General features: G+C 46.2%; 1 protein-coding gene across 3 annotated transcripts in view; it reads right to left on the bottom strand.

Moving 5' to 3' along the window:
• LOC135896127 (uncharacterized) overlaps positions 1–2,479 on the bottom strand; it is a 54,779-nt gene extending 52,300 nt beyond the window's left edge. For all 3 annotated transcript variants that reach the window (XM_070520802.1, XM_065424476.1, XM_065424477.1), the window contains exon 1: positions 2,365–2,479. The gene's annotated coding sequence lies outside the window, so the exon portion shown is untranslated. The remainder of the gene's footprint in view (positions 1–2,364) is intronic.
• Between the last annotated feature and the right edge of the window lie 17,565 nt (positions 2,480–20,044).

The following is a 20,044-nucleotide window of genomic DNA, read 5'->3' as shown; positions in this document are numbered from 1 at the left end:
TACACAGTAAACCAATTTGCACTAATCGGAGTACTTTGTTTACAACTCTCACCTTTCCACACTTAAGGGGTGTAAGGGTGTCAGTTATAGGCCTATTTGAACTTTAAGGACTCTTACGGGTGCAAATCGGTTTACAAAGAAAAGTAAAGTTTTAGCCGTGGAGAGGTCGTATCCTAAATATGAGGAGACAGTGAAATCATTCGATTCGGCAATCACTGCGCTAAATTTGATGTCTCTTTCACTTAAAGGAAACAAAAGTCAGTCTACAACTGTAGGAAGTGGATTTTCAATTGATGCCACTAACTCTTCAGAATAATCTCATGAGAATTTCAACTTTTTTAGGTACCCAAGTATCAAGCTTACCAATTCCGTAACCCAGCAGTAAAAAAAAGAAAAGCTATATCGCACTTCTGTAAATGGCACCTATTAAGCCATGTGAAGTGGGAAAGAAACCGTGCGCTGTTCACCGGTTTCCAACATAGCACTATAGTGTGAGTGGGAATATTATTAAACCGTCGTAAAACATTGCAACAGTTTCACGTAGGCTGTAAATTCATGCATCACATTGGTGCACTTGAGATGCTTTAACAGATGCAGTTTACGCAAATCGATATCCGTTTTTTGGCGCCGAGTTTCATATTTGCGAACTTCGTGCTTTTTTTTTCAATGAGTACGGATTCTTCGGCGAGTACCCCAGCAAAATCTATCACGCGAAAAGTGTAATGACTTGTATCTTCACTAAAATTCATCATTTACGAACACATTTAATCGTTATAGCAGTGTAAACGTAGATGACTGGTTGATTTATAAGCGATAAGAAACAATTGAAACCAAAAAAAGTTCACTGCCGATATTCCCTCATGCGAAATCTAAACGCTGCTCTTTACGTATATACATTTCGCGATATATTGGCTGATGCGGACAATGTCATGTGCGGGCGTTGCAAATGGAACGAAGTGTGGCGTGAATGCCTGGCTAATCTAAAGATCGCGAGAGTTAGCGCGTGGGTGTCGAGTGGTCGCGATTCACAGCAGCCGTCGCAAACAGACCTCATTGACGACGCGCGCTACTCTGGCGCCATCTTCCAGCCATTGTCACCGCACTACGCTTTCCTTCTCACGCTTTCGTCATACCCTCCGCCTCCGCTTTGCACCTCACGTTTTTCATACGCCACTGCGCTCCGCGTTCGCTCTTTGATCCCTCGCTGAGCTCGCTCGCTTAGTTACGCCGACGCTCGCCGCAGAAACGGGCGCCTAAGAGCTCTAAAAAAATCTACATTTATGAGACATAATACCCATATGAGCAGATTTATGCATACGTATAGGCGTACTTAGGGCTCCATAGAAAATGCACGGCGAAGCCGACTGTAGGGGTGGGCCAATTAAAATTTGAGGGTGGGCCAACTTAGAATTTGGTGGTGGGCCGACTGAAATTTGGGGTTGTGTTTACGCATAGCACTCCTGCGGAGTTCCTGCACACTTTATTCTCTTCTTTTGAGACGCGTACCTACGTACCAAGTTGCAACGCCGAAGGCTCGACATACTATCGATTTGGGCATTGACCTTCCTTGCAGAAACTGTGATTTCGGCGCCATCGCCGAAGCCTAGCACATCCGGCCACATTTCGGTGTTTTCGCTTGTCGTGCGTCCCTACCACCCACGTCGAGCGATGAAGCGCCTACGGATGTCAGCACAGAAACGTCGCGGCGCCAAGGTTTGGCATGCCCAGCGCGCTCCAATCCAATAACCTAACCAATCCAATAATCAATCTATCAATCAATGGTAGTTTGCGCCGGCCACGAACGGGGTAGGTCTGAAGAGGTGATGTTATACCGTATACGTTCAAGAGTAAGACGGCACTTTTTTTTCGATTTCAACGGCCTTGTACGGGGCCGTGTGATATGGTTTTAATTTTTTTGGTAGTGCGTAATGCCCTTTATCCCTCCGTACCAAATGAGTGAACGATATTGTTTCTATACTGTAATCCAGAGTTCGACGGAACACCGCCTCGTCAGTTAATAGCAGCATTAGTAAATCAGGTCATTGACCACTGTATATAAAGAACACAAAACTTGAGATTTCGGGATCTGTTCAGATCTCATGTTCACAATGAGCTGGTCCTCACAAGATTCTTTTATACATGCTTTGGCACTCTTCCCCGGATTCGAGAGCACATGTCCAAATTTTTGCCGATCAAGTTGAGGGTGCGACTCTTACATCAGTGATGCCCTCATTAGGGAGTAACTGCGCTATAAGACAAAAAAACAAGATTCCCCTAAATTAGGAGCTTGATCAGAACAAAATACGTCGTCAGCGTTACCCCCGCCTCATTGAAACACGGGATTCTATCCGTTGCAAAGCTCACCTGAGGAACGCCTGCCACAAAAAGCAGAACCGAACGCAGACCAGATCTTCTTCTTCTTCTTCTTCCTTCAAATTCTGGCACGTACAGACCAGATCGAACACCAAGGATTAGCTCGTGCGCGTTCACGTGGAAGGGATGACGATGGTCATTATTATTGTTATTATGACGATGATATCAATGATGACATCATGGTGCGTACACGCTAAGGGTGACTCGCCAAGAATAAAGTGGCGTAGGCAAAGAAAGGTAGAGAGAGAATGAAGGAAAGAAAGGCAGGAAAGTTAATAGACTTTGTTCAGCTTTATACCCCACACGTGGGGAGGGCGAATGGGGGAGCGAAAGGGGACGCAATAATTGGAGTGTACGACGCTGGTCAACGTGACGTCGACGATAGATAACGCTGAACGCGCAGCACTTCCGCGTCCGGAAATGTTTCTGATCCACAATCCAAAAGCGCGACCTCGCACCAGCCCTTTCTTGTTCAGCTAAAACAACGACAAAGTGACTGATACCAATAAAGTATGCTCGAGATCTAAGCGTGACTTCTTCCGATGAAACGTCAACCTCGAAAGCATGACCCATTGTCTAGTCTCAGGAACGGCGGTAATTAGGTGACATGAGCATATCATACAGAAACGAGTTCATTCTCCGTTCATGCCCCGAAAATCAGGCCATTGATTGCACTCTGCCTATAGAGGTTTTGAACTGGGCTGGTCCGAAGAGCACCAGTAGTTAGCCGAATGCCTATATGGTATATAAAGAAAAATCATCGGTTTTTGGGTGTCATTGTTGACCGGGACCTCTCTTGGAGCCCTCAGGTTGCCCAGTTGAAGAAGAGGCTCACATCTATTGTTCACATCTTCAAGTTCATCGCCGGCAAAACATGGGGATCGTCAATAGGCTCCATGCTACAGTTATATCGAGCACTTTTTATCGGATTTCTACGTTATAGTTCTCCCGTGCTTGCTAAAATATGCAAGTCCAATCTTAGAGAACTTCAGAGCGTGCAAGCACAGGCACTACGTGTTTGCCTAGGCCTTCCGCGGAGCGCCTCAACAGCAGGAACCATTATAATGGCTCAAGACCATCCGATCACGACTTACATCAGCACCGACTCGCTCAGGGCGCATGTTCGTCATATTTCACGGATTCAATCAAGCTTTCTTGCCTCTCTGCCAGAACGACGACCACAGGCATCCTTCTCCAACGAGATCAGCAAGTATCGTGCCTCCCTACCATCGGGGTTTACACCATCAGCACGTTCAACCTCAGCTTTGTGGTGTTTAAAACAACCTCAAGTGCGTCTTACGGTTCCAGGAATAAGAAAGAAGACCGACCTATCTACCTTGGCCTTGAAGCAAGCAGCTCTGGATTGTTTGCACACTTCCTACTTTGACCGAGTCCACATATATACGGATGGCTCTTCCACCCAGACCAGCTCCACCGGGGCAGTGGTTATACCATCACGATCACTAAGCATCCGATACAAGATTTCTCACATGACAACATCGACCGGTTCGGAGCTTGTTGCCCTCCGAGGTGCCGTTGATTATATTAGCAACCAACCGGCTAATCGGTGGGCAATATTCTGTGATTCAAAGGCGGCCTTACAATGTCTTCTGTCATCTCTTCGTCGCGGGTCCTGTGAACAACTCGTATCGGAGATACGAGAACTTCACCATCACATGATTGCTAAAGGGCACGACGTCGTGTTTCAGTGGCTGCCTGGCCATTGCGGTATCTCCGGCAACGACCTCGCTGACGACGCTGCTAAGAAAGCACACGAAGGAGCAACCCTTGTTTCTATACCTTTATCGCGTACTGACGCAGCCCAACACTTAGGCAAGCTAGCGCAACGTATGACATTGGAGAAGTGGCACACGCCTGATTTCACTCAACATCGATTGCATTCCCTCGATCCATCTATGCAACTGCGGCTGTTACCAGGGCTTCCGCGTAATGAGGAAACAATGTTGTGCCGCTTACGCTTGGGCGTCGCATTCACGAATGCATATACGTTTTTGATTGGCATGGCTGATAGCGCCGAGTGCAATGCCTGCGGTGTCGAAGAAACTATCGACCATCTACTGTGCTACTGCCCATCATTTGAAAATGAAAGACAAGATCTCTGCACAACTCTCAACAAGTTAGATAGCAAACCGTTCACCTTGAACAAGATCTTGGGACCATGGCCTCGTATATCGCAGCTACAAAAGGCCACAAAAGCGCTGCTGCGATATTTGAAAGACACAGGATTGAGTGAACGTCTGTAATCCGGACTGAGTGACTGAACGATATCCCCGGTGGACTTTCTCTTCTTTCTTTAATCTTTCCGTCCCCATTTCCCTTTCCCCAGTGTAGGGTAGCCAACCGGGCTCAGTCCTGGTTAACCTCCCTACCTTTCATTTATCATTTGCTCTCTCTCTCTCTCTATATGGTATATGGGGTCAAAAACCTTTAACGTTGTTTTAGAGGCTGACTGAAATACTACGCAGTCATAGTTTATTCGGGACCTTATAAGACTATTGAATAGTCGCAGCAAATACTACGTGTCAGCTCCCCAAGAATAATGGACAAGGATATTTCACATTGATCGAGTTTAGGCACTTTACTTTTAAATTCTTGGTGTGTGGAATAAATATAGGTTTGCTATCGAAAATGAAGCCGACAAACTTATCTTGGCTTTTGCTCGTACGTCACTTGGCGTCTATTTAATTCAATAGACGGATAAGGGCGCATACCTTTCTTTCTTGAAAATGGTATACATGTTCTTTTTTTTCACAATAAACCGGAAACCATTCTCATTTGTCCATTTCGACAGTTTATTTACAGTAAGCTGAACTTGATGCTCACAAATGAATAGATTGCAAGGTTTAAAGCTCACTTGCAGATCACCTACATAGACCGAGTAGGCAATTGTTGCCGATAAAGAAGAGAATTCATTTACACAATAAACAGCTTGCTAAGTACACCTCCCGGGGAACACACTTTTCCTGCAGAAAGGTTCGAGACAGATTGCTTCCTATTCTCATTCGGAACTTTTGATCGGAGAGGTAGCTCTGTATGACATGGTAGCTCTGTATGACATGTTTCCGCTTATTCCATATGCGGTCAAGCCTTGCACTGTGCCACACCGCCATGATGTGTTGTATGCGCTTTCGCGATCAAAGAATACAGAAAGGCCGTACCGATGAAGGACAAATGCATCTTGTATGTGCGATTCAAGGAGGACAATGTTACCGGTTGGTATGAATGAATGAATGAATGAATGAATGAATGAATGAATGAATGAATGAATGAATGAATGAATGAATGAATGAATGAATGAATGAATGTGTGTTGTTTAGTGGCGCAAGGGCCAGGTATGGCCAAAGAGCGCCAAGACAGTGTTGGTGATTTCGTGGTGAAATGATGAGTTCTGTGAAGATGTGACTTGGCTGTGAAAGGGCCTAAAAATAGTCGCTGTAAAGTGCGTAAAATCTACGTGCTATAAGATTATGGCGATGACTAATGACGAGTACTATGAGCCTTACACTACATTGCGGAAGAATATGATATGATATGCAGAACATGTAAGATGCAAAAATTAGCTACAGCACAACTGTCTCACCGGAGCAATTGAAACACAAGGGCCTGGAGGCATGTGCTATACAGTACAGCTATCCCAGCGGCATCCTCTAAAGAAAGGCAGCGCTACGAATGTATGGGACTAATAGCATGTAAGACCACATCTCTGAGGAAACCTAGGACTGTGTCTGTATTAAAAAGCGGTTCTGGACCGAGAAACATTGCAGGATGAGGAGGAATGTGCTGCCGGTATGCTAAGGAAGAATGTCTCTTTCTCTCAGATTCGGCTTGCCGACACTCCAGGGGGACGTGGAGTACGGTCAGCCTCTCCCCGCATCTACCACAGGTTGGAGGCTCACTTCCGGTGAGTAGAAAATTATGGGTGCCAAATGTGTGTCCTACTCTGAGAGGACAGAATATGACATCTGTTCGGCGTGATTTTGTTGCAGAGGGCCAGAATCCTAACTGTGGCTTTATCACGTGGAGTTTGCGCGTCCCACGTGCACTGCCAGTGGTTTCGCAGTTTCTTTCGTAAGAAAGGCCTCAGATCTGTGACAGGCACCTCAGCGGTAGGGTTAACAGCTTGCGATGCGATTGACGTGGCCATCTCGTCCGCCAGAACGTTACGCTCGATGCTCCTATGGCCAGGCACCCAGCATATAATGATATGCTTGTTATATATGTACGCTTTGCACAAGACGGAATAGAGTTCATAAAGTACTGGATTTTTGTGTGTATAGAGCGACATCAAGGCCTTCACGACGCTTAGGGAGCTGTATATATAGCTGATTTTTGCATATTTCCTGAAAATGCACTCCAATCATCAGCATCCATGTTTTAGCAGCGTTAACGATATGACGTGTACTGCACTTTTCTATAATCGTCCGTCTGTAAGACAGCCTTTCTCGCTTCGTGTGAGGGAGCTTAGCGATGAAATGCATGTCCCACTCCTCAAGCTTCGCCTAATGCATCAGACCAAGTTGTTACCACCTTGGGAGTAGCAGGTCGTAGAATGTTACATATCCTTTTTAGAAGTAACAAAACACGCACTAGAGATCGAAATCCGAACGCATTTCCTAGAACTCCAGCACAAGCACTCCTGCCCAGAGTTCTACACAGACGCTCCGAAGTCAAATGCCGGGGTGTCCTATGCTGCCGTTGGCCCATCCTTCTCAGAATCCGATGTACTGCATCTGGAAACAAGTATCTTTACGACCGAGGCCTACGCAATACTGTCTGCTGTGAGGAAAGAAAATGCAAGTTCTCTGAGATGGATGGCCAGTACTTTGACGATCGACTTTTACCCGGAAGGTATGATTGGACAAATAGCTTTCCACTAGGTTTAGCATATTACCATGAATGCCCATTTCTGACAAGTCTCTCAAGATTCCATAGCGCCACGTTGTGTCGTACGCCTTCTCCATATCGAGGAATATGGATAGGAAAAACTTTGTGTACAAATGCGTCATGGATGTTTGCTTCAATACGAACAATATGATCAGTTGTGGAGCGCCCTTCCCTGAAGTCACACTGATAGGGATCAAGCATTTTGCTCAGTTCAAGGAAATGAATGAGTCACCGATTAATCATTTTTTCAAATGCCTTACAAAGGCAACTTGTGAGGGCTATCGGGCGGTAACTTGCCACTGTAACTTGCCACGTGCCTTGTTTCAAAACAGGAACCACAATGGCTTCTTTCCATGCGGTTGGAAGGTACCTTACAGCCCAAATGGTGTTGAAAGTGCGTGTAACTTGGGTGTCATTGTGTAAGTTTTTGATCATTTCATATATGATTCTGTCAGATCCCGATGCAGAGCTCTTGCATGCGCTCAAGGCAGCTTTCAACTCGGCAATACTAAAAGGACGGTTGTATGGTTCATTCTGTCCACATTTTCTGATGAATGGCTTACATTCTTCTATTTGTTTGCATTTGAGAAAGCATTGTGAATAAATTGCTGAACTTGACACACTCTCAAAATGCTCCCCAAGTGAGTCTGCCTGGTCTTCCAGGGTCGCGCCTTGTGTGTTTACCAAAGGGAGTGAATATGTTTGTCGCCCTCTTATCCTATTAACCCTGTTCCAGACTTTGTTCTCATCTGTATACGAGTTGATACTCAATAAAAACTTCCGCCAACTCTCACTTCTGGCCTGTCGGCGGGTTCTCCTCCCTTGGGACTTTACTTTCTTAAAGTTGATAAAATTCTCTGCAGCGGGAGACGCGCGTAGCAACCCCCACGCTTTGTTGTTTCCTACGAGCAATCCTACATTCGTCGTTCCACCACGGGACACGCAGTTTGCATGCCAAGCCATTTACTTCTGATATGCATTTAGATGCGGCATCTATAATGAAGACTGTAAAATGCTGCACAGCAGCATCAATTCCTTAACAAGACATGTCATTCCATTAAACACTAGTGAGAGCTCGGAATTTCTCCCAATCGGCTGTATCAACTTTCCACTTAGAAGCCTGTGGTGAATACTCGTTTCCTTTACGTTCTTACCAGTATGGGGAAGTGGTCGCTCCCGTAAGGATTGCTGGTAACTTCCCATTCAAGTTCAGGGAGTATAGACGGGGAAACTATGCTGAGGTCAATTGAAGAAAATGTTCTGTTTGCATACAGTAATATATGTGGGTTCCTTCTTATTCAGAATGCATGCACCAGAAGAGAGGAACTGTTCAACAAGACGACCTCGCGCATCTATACGAGAGTCGCCCCGCAGACAGCTGTGCGCATTGAAATCGTCAAGAACAACATAAGGTTCTGGCAATTCATCTATATAGGACTGAAATTCATGTTTATTTAATTTGTAATGGGGGGGAGGGTATGTAAAGCGAGCAAACAGTGATAAGTTTGTTTGGGAGAACAACTCGAACCGCCACTGCTTCAAGGGCCGTTCGTAGCTGTAAACGTTGACACGCTATGCTTTTTTGTATTACAATCGCAACACCGCCCGATGATGCAATAGCATCATCTCGATCTTTGCGAAAAGTAACATACTGTCGAAGAAAGTTTGTATGTTTTTATTTTAAGTGTGTTTCCTGTAAACACAGCACTTTTGGATTGTGTTTGTGGGTAAGTTCTTGCACATCATCAAGGTTTCTAAGAAGACCTCCGACATTCCATTGAATGATTTGTGTATCCATATTTAAAGTAAATTGGTGCTGTGTGTACGGAAATGGAACTGATGCCTTAGATTACAGAGCTCTTTTGAGGCCCTGTAACGGGGGTTCTGCCCTTTCTGGAGCGTTCGCTGGGAGCCTCGCCGCTCCTTAGGCGTTTGTTGCGCCTTGAGGACATGTGCAGTGTCCATTGCCTCTCGTGAGGCGCCGGGCACATGCTCTTGCGAGCGAGAGGTTACAAGAGAGAGTCCCGCTTTGGAGGGCAAGGCCACTGCGCCCACCAGCCCGGAGGTCGATGCGGCTCCCTGAGGGATTTGGCTTCGCCGGCTGTTGCCAGCGCTGGAAGGGGCCGTGGAGGTTGGGGCAGCCTTGGCTGCGCCCATCTTCGGGGTCGATGCTCCCCTCTGCTGGGCTGGCGGAGCAGCGCTAGCTGCAACCGCCGCGGGGGCAGATGGCGTAACTGCCGACTCACTGCTGGTGGGTCGGACAGCCGCCGGAGGCCCTTGTGACGCTGCCCCCTGACGCACCACTTCGGTAAAGCTGCTCTTAGACAGGTATGACACCCGCCTACGTGCCTCCTTGAGAGATGTGTTTTCTTTGACTTTGATTGTCCCAATTTCTTTTTCTCTTTTCCAAGACGGGCAGGACCGCGAGTATGCGGCAAGCTCGCCATCACAGTTGACACAATGTGGAGTGTTCTGGCCCGTTTCAGAGAAATGTTCATTGTTACTGCCCTTGGCGCATGTCAGCCGGCCTCGACAGTTCTGTGAACTATGGCCGAACCTTTGGCACTTCAAGCATCTAAGAGGATTGGGCACGTATGGCCTAACACGAAGTTTGATATAACCGGCCTCGGTGGACTCGGGAAGGACACTTGAGCCGAAGGTGAGTATTGCGTGCTTCGTCTTGATCTCTTTACCATGTCGCCTCATTTTAGTTCGTTTAACATTTATGACATTCTGTTCACTGAAGCCCTCCAAGAGTTCAGCTTCAGTGAGCTCTAGCAAGTCGTCGTCCGAGACAAAGCCGTTGGTGGCGTTCATAGTACGATGCGGGGTTACTGTTACTTGGGTCTGCCCAAATGACACAAGTTTCGGCAGTTTCTCATACTGCTTCTGATCTTGGAGCTCCAAAAGGAGATCACCGCTTGACATTCTCGACACCTTGTATCCTGTACCAAAAACTTCAGTCAAAGACTTGGAAACAAGGGACGGTGAAATGGTTCGCACTAGCTTGTCTGGTTTTTCTGAGTGTATTATGTGAAATCGAGGGAAGTTGTGGACTTGTCCAAAGAACTGAGAGACGTCTTCGGTGCGCCCTCGTTTCTGAGGGCGATCGGGTAGTTTAGGAAAAGCATTTTCCATAAGTATAGTTGGGTTTTCGGCCGCGATGCCAACCACCCACCATGGAGCCCAACAGGGGGACGTGACAGAAGTTCCTGCAAGAGAAACCCTGCCAACGCCAGCCTACATCGCTGCTATAACCAAATACAGCATAACCAAGGCTGGCTAGCCACACACGGTTAACCCTTGCCGCCGAGAAACTAGGAAGTGAGGAGAAGTGAGGAAAAGACCGGAAAGATGGAAAAGCGGGAGAGAAAGACAAGATTGGAGAGGAGGACAGGAAAAGGCGACTGCCGATTTCCTCCAGGTGGGTTAGTCTGGAGGTGCCGTCTATGTGAAGCCGAGGCCGAAGAGGTGTGTTGCCTCCGCCGAGGGGCCTTAAAGGTCCAAACACCCGGCATCGGCTCAACCCCCAGGATCGCCCTTTCCCCAGACACGGCTAAGCCACGCACGGCTACACGCGGGAGGGTCCAACCCTCATGTGCTCGGGTACGTGGTGTCGAAACACACCAAACGTCTGCTGACGCAGACGCCCCTGCGGGGGTTAGGGTTGGTGATCTAGCTGCAAGGTACGTATATAGTGTACCACTGTTTTCCAAAAAGTGTATAATGCGGCGATCCAGGATATTTTCAAACAATTTGCATAAGCAAATGTTTAAAGCTGCCGGCCGATAACTCGTAACCATGGAGTAATCTTTGCCTTGTTTGATGATTGGTATAACGATTACCTCTTTCCAACTGTCAGGCAAACAGCCAGCATGAAAAACTTTATTTAAAAGGCCAACCAAGCATTCAGGCGTCTCCTTAGGCAGCTCCTTTGGCATGCCGCAAGTGATCTGGTCCTTACCCGGAGCTGAACTTCGGCAACTGATTACAGCGATGTTTAGTTCGTGTATTGTTATAGAGCTGTTATAGCACTCGGTACTTCGTTTGTGGGAAAAAGTGATCTGCATTCAGACTTTTCTTTTTGTGCGCTAAAATCTCATTCGTATAGTCAAGTGAAGTAGAGATGTTTTCAAAACGCTCACCTAGTGTGTCATCTTGTTCTAGCGTGTCGCCTAGATTATTTACCAATGGGAGCGGGCTAAGAGCTTGCCCCTTAAGCCTTCCCACCCTCGCATAGAACTTTTTACCTTCACATGAAGCTATGTCCGACACACAGTTTCTCCAGCTCTCACTCTTGGCCTCCCGTCGAATGTGCCTTCCAATCATCTATGTGCGCTTGAAAGCGAAAACTTACTCCATGTTTTATTTTGTCTTTTTTTAGCCAGCTCAGACTAGCCGTTCCACCACGGCTTAATAATAACACAAGTGCGTCTTTTTTGCACGATAGACTCGAGGGCCGCATTTGTTATGTGTTCCGGAAGAAATGCATTCATTTCCTCGATTTCTAGGTGTCTGATTGAATCATATGAGAGGAGAGAGTCATCTAAATTTCTCCCAATTGGCTGTATTGAATTTCCATTTTCTTTTTTCGGTTGGCAATAGGATCATGCGCATCTGCGGTGGTTAGAACTAGCGGAAAATGGCCACTTCCGTAAGGATTTTTTTACGGCATTGCATTCTAGATATGGTAGCAGTATGGTGAACCTATAGGAGGATCAACTCAAGAAATCTTGTGGAGCGCTGGGCTATTAGATGTACGTTATTTTTCGTTAGAAAGACACGCACCAGTTGAGATAAGACAATTTTCTGTCCGAGTCGGCCTCTCTAGTCGCAGCTTGGGTGGCCCCAAAGTGGACTGCGGGTGTTCAGGTCTCCATGTATGATGTTACAAGTTCTCTAAATTGGTTTATCAGGTTTTCAAACTCAACCCTGGTTAGATGATGACAGTTGTCGCATTCCTTCGAAACAGTGCGAACTGCTCTAGAAAAGGTTGTGTGGCATGGTCTTTAGCGTGTTTCCTGAACACAGAATACTTTTGGTTCGAATTCAGATAAGAATTCTTTTACATCATCTAGGTTATGAATAAGTCCTCTGACATTCCATTGTAACATTTGCGTAGTCACTGCAGCAAGAATAAGTGGTTGTGTGTTCAAGCTAGCACAGCTGTGCTACTCGGTCTTTCACAGTCGCAGTCCCTCTTGTGAGTTTTCCTGTCCTCACGCGCTCTAACAAGGCACGCCAATCCTTCGGAGCCGTTGACGCCGAAGGGCTTTTGGTTGCCTCCATCGCCTCCTACAAGGCGCTAGACGCCCGCGCGGGCGGCAGTGGGACGGGCCTCGACTTGGGTTTGGGGAGTCGCTCCCTCAGCGGCGAGCTTCCCACTTCTCGGGTTCTCTCGCTGCAACGCGAACTAGGCGGAGAGAACCCAACGCACACGAACCTATCAGCTCTCGGTGCGCCTAGACTGTTCGCACCACAGATTGCTTTCAAGATAGGGCCCGCGTGGCCAAGCTCAGACTCGCCATTCGTAGCGCCGCCAGAGTATAACGACCCCACTCCCCCTGCTGTCTTGTGTGCGATGGAAGACGGCGCGCTTCTTCCTCGCCTTCCTTCCTTGCGCGCGCGAGAAATCTATGAAGCATATTGTATAAAAATGCAATCTGGCAGCTGCGTAAGCAGCTCTTCAGTGTCATTGAGCGATAAAGAGTTCAAATATTTACAAGCGAATTTGTGGCACTCACGCCCGCATGCCAACGTCGAGTGATGGCTGTCTGATGACTAGCAAGTGTGATTGTGATACTTGCATAAATGTGGGATTTCCCGGAGTAAATCTTAGTTGCAGTTCCGCGCCTGTATTGTGTGTTCCTTCTTTGTCCCTTGTTTTTGTGCGGTTACATGATGCATTCCAATAACGACCACCAACTAGCCCGCTTATCCCTGTTAAAAAAAGATCGATCCACCATCCCTCTCGACCCACCCTCGCAAACTTTCACTCGCACCCACAGCATAAGGCGCGCGGACGCTATGTTATCACACTACGATTTTATGCGGAGCATCGGCGGAAATAACGCGCTCGAAAAAACACTTTTCTTTAGCACGTATTGAGCAACAGAAAGCTGTATCGGGAGTTTTTCATGTTGCTCTACAATTTTCTCATTGATACTTTTAATCTAATCATAACTGTAAAGTTCATTGAGTCATTAAGGCTAAGTATCTAATTAGGCAGAATATAAAAATAGTCTATGTGCAAGCGACAGCAAACATTACCTTGGTTCGATCCAGCTACGTGGCATTTGCATATTTTTATTGTTTCGCTTAGGTTACGTGTAACACCCTGTAGGTTGTCCCAGGCAACGTTAGCCAAGCTGTTCAAAGAAAAGAATACTTATATTTGAGAAATATTGTGCAAGATACGATTTTAAGACCTACGGTGTTCGATCGACATACCACTGACGACCTAACACCGTGTGTATATATATATATATATATATATATATATATATATATATATATATATATATATATATATATATATATATATATATATATATATATTCTTTGAACGGCTTGGCTAACGTCAGCTGGGACACACGGTATATACTCGATAGGCAAGGATACCAGTCAACCTCAAAAAGCATTGTGTGACACTGCACAAGCAGACTGGCCAACCTTAAAACTTGAAAGATACTAGTCGAAACCAAAAAATGTGTTAAACATTGGCAAAAAAATATTAAATATCGCTTGATTACTGAGCTAGTACTGTTTATTAAAGATTTGCTGACTGTCTCGTATGACCACCATGAAAAGGCGCTGATCTACAGAACAAAAAAAAAATCGCAGTTGCGCCCGAAAGGCGAAGCACCGATTGCGATGGCAAATTAGTAGAGATTTATACGAAGCAAGGATAGCAGTTTTATCAGCCGTATAAGCTTACTAACATTATTTTACTAACAAACAAGAATGGTGTCACGCGCGCACAAGCAAAAATGCACACATCTCACCCGATGACCGCAGAAACTCCGTCAGAACGCTGGAGCGAGGAAGCGCGGCAGCAGCTGCGAGCGAATTGACTTTCGTGCTGCCTCTCGCTTCAATGTCAACTACGCGGCGAAAACACACCGAATACGAAGCTATCAGCACTCGGCGCTGTCCCCATCGCAGATCGCTTTCGAAACGGGCCGCGCTATTGGCCTCGAGCTCCACCACTGGAAAAGCTGGCGCCACCGTCGGCGTGACGTGCTAGGAGGGATCACGTGGACATAGCGGCCGCGTCGGCTGCTTCGGGCGCGCCGAAGCGAGCTGAAAACGAGAGTTTAAATTCCCTCGTATGCTGCGGTCCTCATTTAGTGGCGAGATTTTCCCGCTTCGAGTGTTTCCTTTACAACGCTTGAAAGCACTACAATAGGTAGTGGCTGCCTTTGAACGCGCACAACATGGTAGGCTACCGCTCGGTGCCGGAATGCCGGACGCACGCAACGGAGCACGGTGTCAGCCTTATTCACACGTAGCCGCAGGACAAGAAGCTGTGTGAAGCTTGGCTCGCGAAACATAAAACCGGCAAACAGACATCGGCTACAACTCGGGTATGCAGCAAGCACAGACGCGAGGAAGATTTCTGCAGCGGCGCCCGGTCTGCGATCTTCTGAAAACACGCACTTGGACGCTCGCCCGAGTCCGCTGCCCGACTAATGTCATGACGGTTTGGTCTATGAACTTGTCGATGCTATAGATACTGGCAAGTTCAGTGGAGTGGAAAGGCAGCGGTAAGAAGCACATTTAAAAAAAGCATGGCATATGGTCATGTTTGTGTTATGAATTAATGCACTGGATTACAAAAAAGGAGCAGCGGGGAATTGCGCGCTGAGAACACCGATAAACATACAGTGCGACGCAACTCGAGAAATAGTATTGAAAGGTCAAAGAATTTAGAAGAAGAAAAAAAAAGATTGAATCGTCGCGACGGCACATCACAGTCCCCGTAGGCATCCAAGTCTGTACAATGAAATTATTCTTGAACAACTCTGATAGCGCCCACGCAACAATGGTTGCTTGTATACTGTCAAATGCTCATATTCTGCGGCCTAAAGCTCACGGCACGGTGCGAAAACGCGAGCCCGGAGAAAGCGAAACAGTGCGCGGACAAGCATGCAGACGCGCAGTCGGTCGCTGCGAATCTGCGCGATCGCTGCATTGAGGCTTCATTCTATTACGCTCCATTTAGTTATACAAACACTATAAGAACATATTTCACATAGTTTGCTCTCAGCGTTTACCTACCTTTCACGCAAGAAGCCGGTTCGGGAGACTCCATCGCGGCGACCGCGCGCAGTGACGTTCACTGTACGTATTCGGTGAAGAGATAGCGTCTGTAAACGATTGTGTGCTTTCAGTTTGCCCAAGATTATTATTTAGACAGTAAGAAACTTCTCTCGTTTCGAAAGTACTTACAGAAATGTCAGGGAGAGCTCGCGCGTGTTGTTTTCAGTGAGCGCTGACAGCAAAACCTATGTGGAGCGTGCCACGTGATCCCTCATACTACGCCAGTGAGGCGCTTCCGATAGATGGCGACTCCGTAACTCCTCGCCGCCAATATGCCGCAGTCGCCAGAGTAGAACGCCCCACCCCCACCTCTCTCCTGTCCCCCGGCGCCTTACGCGCGACGGAAGGCGGCGCGTTTCCTCCCCGATTTCCTCCACCGCGCGCGCGAGGTTGAGCGGCCATCGTCGGCTCACCTTTGTACGGTTTCACTCGCACTACAGCCTACGGCGCGTAGCCAGGTGTCAACCCCTTTGTTGGACTTTATACAAATCAGGGTGACGGCAGAAATGCGCCTGGAGCGTCCACATTTTTATCGCAATAAAAGTTTTCACGGTGTAAATCCTTGAAATATTCACGTAGCGACAGCAAAAATACCGGCTGCGGTTGTATATACGCTGGTTCCAAATGTTGGTGCTGCAGCAGCATGGGTAGCTCGGACGTGTAATCTACAGTCCGAAAGACGCAGTTCCGCCCGAAAGGCGAGTCATTAATAATGATAGCAAATTATTAGGCGCTTAAACGAATGTTTGTGGCTTCATCGGCTGTATAAATTACAGTAAACGTATAATTAGTTGACAAGCGTGGTGTCCCACGAGCCCACCCAAGCATGAACAGATCGCACTCGATGACCGCAAGTACTCGCTAGCTGTTGCAACACTGGCGTAAAGAGCTCCGGTAGCGGGGAGCGAACGCTTCGTAAAGCCGCTAGCTTCACCACCTCTCCCACGTCATGAAGTACGCCTATCACGTGACCTCCAACACTAGGCGCGGTGAAAGACGGCGCGCATGAAGCTACCGGCCGTCTCGGCTCACTCTTGCATTCTCGCCGCTGGCATTGGCACCCGCCGCAGATTACCTACAGCAGAAAGCACTCGGAACGCGTATGCGCTCAACGGCGCGGACAGCCATGTACAGCCACGGGCGGGCTAGAGGCGGAGATGCGCCTCTCACCTCCCCACCCCCTAGCGCGCTCTTCATCTCGTAGACATCTAACATCGTAGACACATGGGCGTGCAGGGACACGACGAGCATTGAGCCACAGTCCTCGGCTCCCATTCGCACACTTTCACACGCCCCTGCAGCATACGGTGTGACCGCCACGCATTCTTATCGCACTTGTATTGCTTGTACTTTACACGATGACGACGAAAATTTGCCTGGAGAGTCCATAAAAAGTTACCGTGGCAATACAATGCAGGCTATGAAAAATTGTTTGGCGACTGCATTGCTTTTTCTTTTTAATGTGGTCCTGAACCACTCCTCGGGCTTGGTGAAATAACTCGGTCCACAGATAGCAAACGCTGCTGTGAACATATAAGCCAAGTTTTGCTGTCGTAAGCGGTCCGCGAAGCTCGCAAGCAGAGCATGAAGTCACCTTTCTCACAAACTCTCGCTTTTCAACAGAAGAAGCCTGCGTCCCAGTTTCTTCTGGACGTTTTATTCATAATAAAGAATATTTCATAATAAAGTGGCTGCTATTGATAGCTGCGGTCCGCTACGTAGTGTAGATACTGCTGCCGCCATGGGGTGCCGCAACGAGTCCACTGGCTAAGCGCACTGCGGCTCGCTATGGACAACCGCGTTTGGCTTGCGTTAAGCGCGTCGTGGGCACCGAAATCGATAGTGGCATCTCCATTAAGACCCAAAATGAAATTTGAACTGCACGCCATGGTGAAATTTAGAAGGCAAAGCGCTGTGGGCATGCCTCGCTCCGCCGTATACCCTTCACAGTGAAAGGCATTGAAGGAGCGGAAGCACCGCGAAGGCAATGTTTGATTGCCAATAACCCCTCTTCTGCTGGTGAACACCCTGAAGTACTTTTTTGCGGCAAAGTGTTTCTGAAACAGCCTATATTAAATTGAAACCCATTTCTTCTCTCCTATGAAAAGCGGCTCAGGGTGCCTCTAAATTAGTTTCTGCTCTTAAATTAAAAATGAAACATTTGGTGTCACTGCGACAATCAAACTCTATAAATTGGGCACCTTATAACTACGATAAAAGCATAAAAAACTGCTTCATGCAGCTTTGTGCCGTGTGCCAAGAATAGCATCTGTGATTTCGCTTTGATTTGTCTTTACAAGGCGCCGTTTCCAAGTGAAATAATTGCCAAGATTTCCTACCAAGTTAGTAACAAAAGTAGAGATTAGTAATCACTTTTTGACAGGTTACTGCATCATGGATTAACTATTATAAGAGCAGTACACCTATACATAACATTTGTCCCAGCTACCATTAGCCAATACGTTCAACAAAGAGAAAATGATTTAAAATACACCACGGTGCAAGGTACAATTATGAAACTTAAAATCGTATCTATCACAGTGTTTTTCTATTGTTTTTTTGTTGTTGTTGTTGTTGAACAGCTTGGCTAACGATAGCTGGGACACGCTATATAAAGCTTTGCAGACAAATACTTCTACATTACGGAATAACATTTCTATGCTTCCTTCCTTGGATGACAATTTTAATGTTTTGTACATGCTTAAAGCGGTGAAAAAATATTTCGTAATTTTTTACACAGAATGTTTTCCCTTAAAAGCAATAAATTTCCTTCTAGCATTAACATGCCATACCTTACAAATTCCTACATCCGATAATGCTTATATCTTATAAGTGTGTGGGCAATTACCCTTAAAAGACCAAACATGTGCAAAAAAACTAGGCTTTTTACAAGGCCACATTGAGATAGCTTCAGAAAAAAGATGGTGTATTTCAATGATCCGAGCTCACTGCACGCTGTGATAACCAAGAATTTAAATCAGCCTGCAAAATTTCAAGAGAAAATCTTCATTGGGTGGCGCTGCAGAGGAAACAACTTTATATTTTCAGCACAACAAAGATTGAAGTTTCAATACACACGAAGACTCGTAATGTGGAAGGGATAAAATGCTTCAAGCACGTAGTAGTGCCCTCTTGAGCTTTTTATGTGATTAGCATTCTTGGAATACATCATGAACTTACTGGTGCCTATCTATCTATCTATCTATCTATCTATCTATCTATCTATCTATCTATCTATCTATCTATCTATCTATCTATCTATCTATCTATCTAACCGTTTCCCTCCAATTTCGGTCAATAGTAGTCCCAAGGTCTAATGGGCAAAGCATCGGGCAGAGTTCGATACCCAACCGCTGGACCAACTTGGATTACGAGGAATGTGACCCTGGGTATGTGCAGATTTTCGACAAACCTCTTTGACATCAATCTGGGTCACCCAGTGTGAACTACTGGGTATGTGCGGCCCTTCAATGAACACCTCTTTGATGCCACTTTGGGTTGCCAGGTATGTACCACTGGTTATGTACCGCTATTCAACGAGAAAAAAAGGTCCTTTAAAGTTTTTCTGAAGCTGGGCCAAATCAAATTAGACCATATTAAGCAAACAATATCACACAGGCACCCCAAACGGGCTTCGCGGTGGCACCACCAGGTGGCAGGACATGTTCAGAGAGAAGCGCGAGAGGAGCGCCATTTGCATATATGCTTCATTCCCGACATGCTTTGGTTGGTGTCAATATGGCCTCACTAAATTGCTTCAATGCTAATCTATATACTATATAGTATTTATAGTATATAGTATATGTATACTATATACGATATCCTATATACTATAGCTGAGATTTCTGTGTCCACATGCAGGCGCCTTCACTTGCCTGGCATCTGTGGCCTGCTAACCGTTGCTCCAGCCCCTTTTGCACCTGAAGTTGTGCCATGAGGCTGATGGTAATGGAAAAGTGAATGCACGTAATAGCCAAGTTGACAGAAATACATAACGAAAAAAGCAAGGCGTTGCTCTTCGAGCGTTGATACTCGGCACAATAAATGTTAAAGAATGCATCAGGCTATTTTGTTTCAGTGTTTGTGAGAATTTAGGTAATTTATATCAGAACACAGTGTGTTATATGTATTAGAAGTGCATTTATGTGAACAAAAGTTAAGACTAAATTGACATATCACTGAAGTAGGAAATAAAATTTATGAAAATGTGAAAACAATACTTCTTAGTTTCGGTTTCATACAGCATGGCAAATGCTACAAATTACGAATTCTTTAATATGGCACAAAAGCATAATTACCTTTGCAATAAAGGACTACACGGTGTTATCTCAGAAAATATAAATGAAAAATGCTTTTAGAAGAAAATTTATATTTACACCTAACATTCGGAAGCGACAAGCATTAACTTCTCTATTCATTAGCAATAAAACGACATTCAACTTGT

Source organism: Dermacentor albipictus, chromosome 6, assembly GCF_038994185.2.
Source record: "Dermacentor albipictus isolate Rhodes 1998 colony chromosome 6, USDA_Dalb.pri_finalv2, whole genome shotgun sequence".
NCBI classification, from domain to species: Eukaryota; Metazoa; Arthropoda; class Arachnida; order Ixodida; family Ixodidae; genus Dermacentor; species Dermacentor albipictus.
The sequence above is the reverse complement of the archived record's forward strand: the minus strand, read 5'-3'. Positions and strand labels throughout refer to the sequence as shown.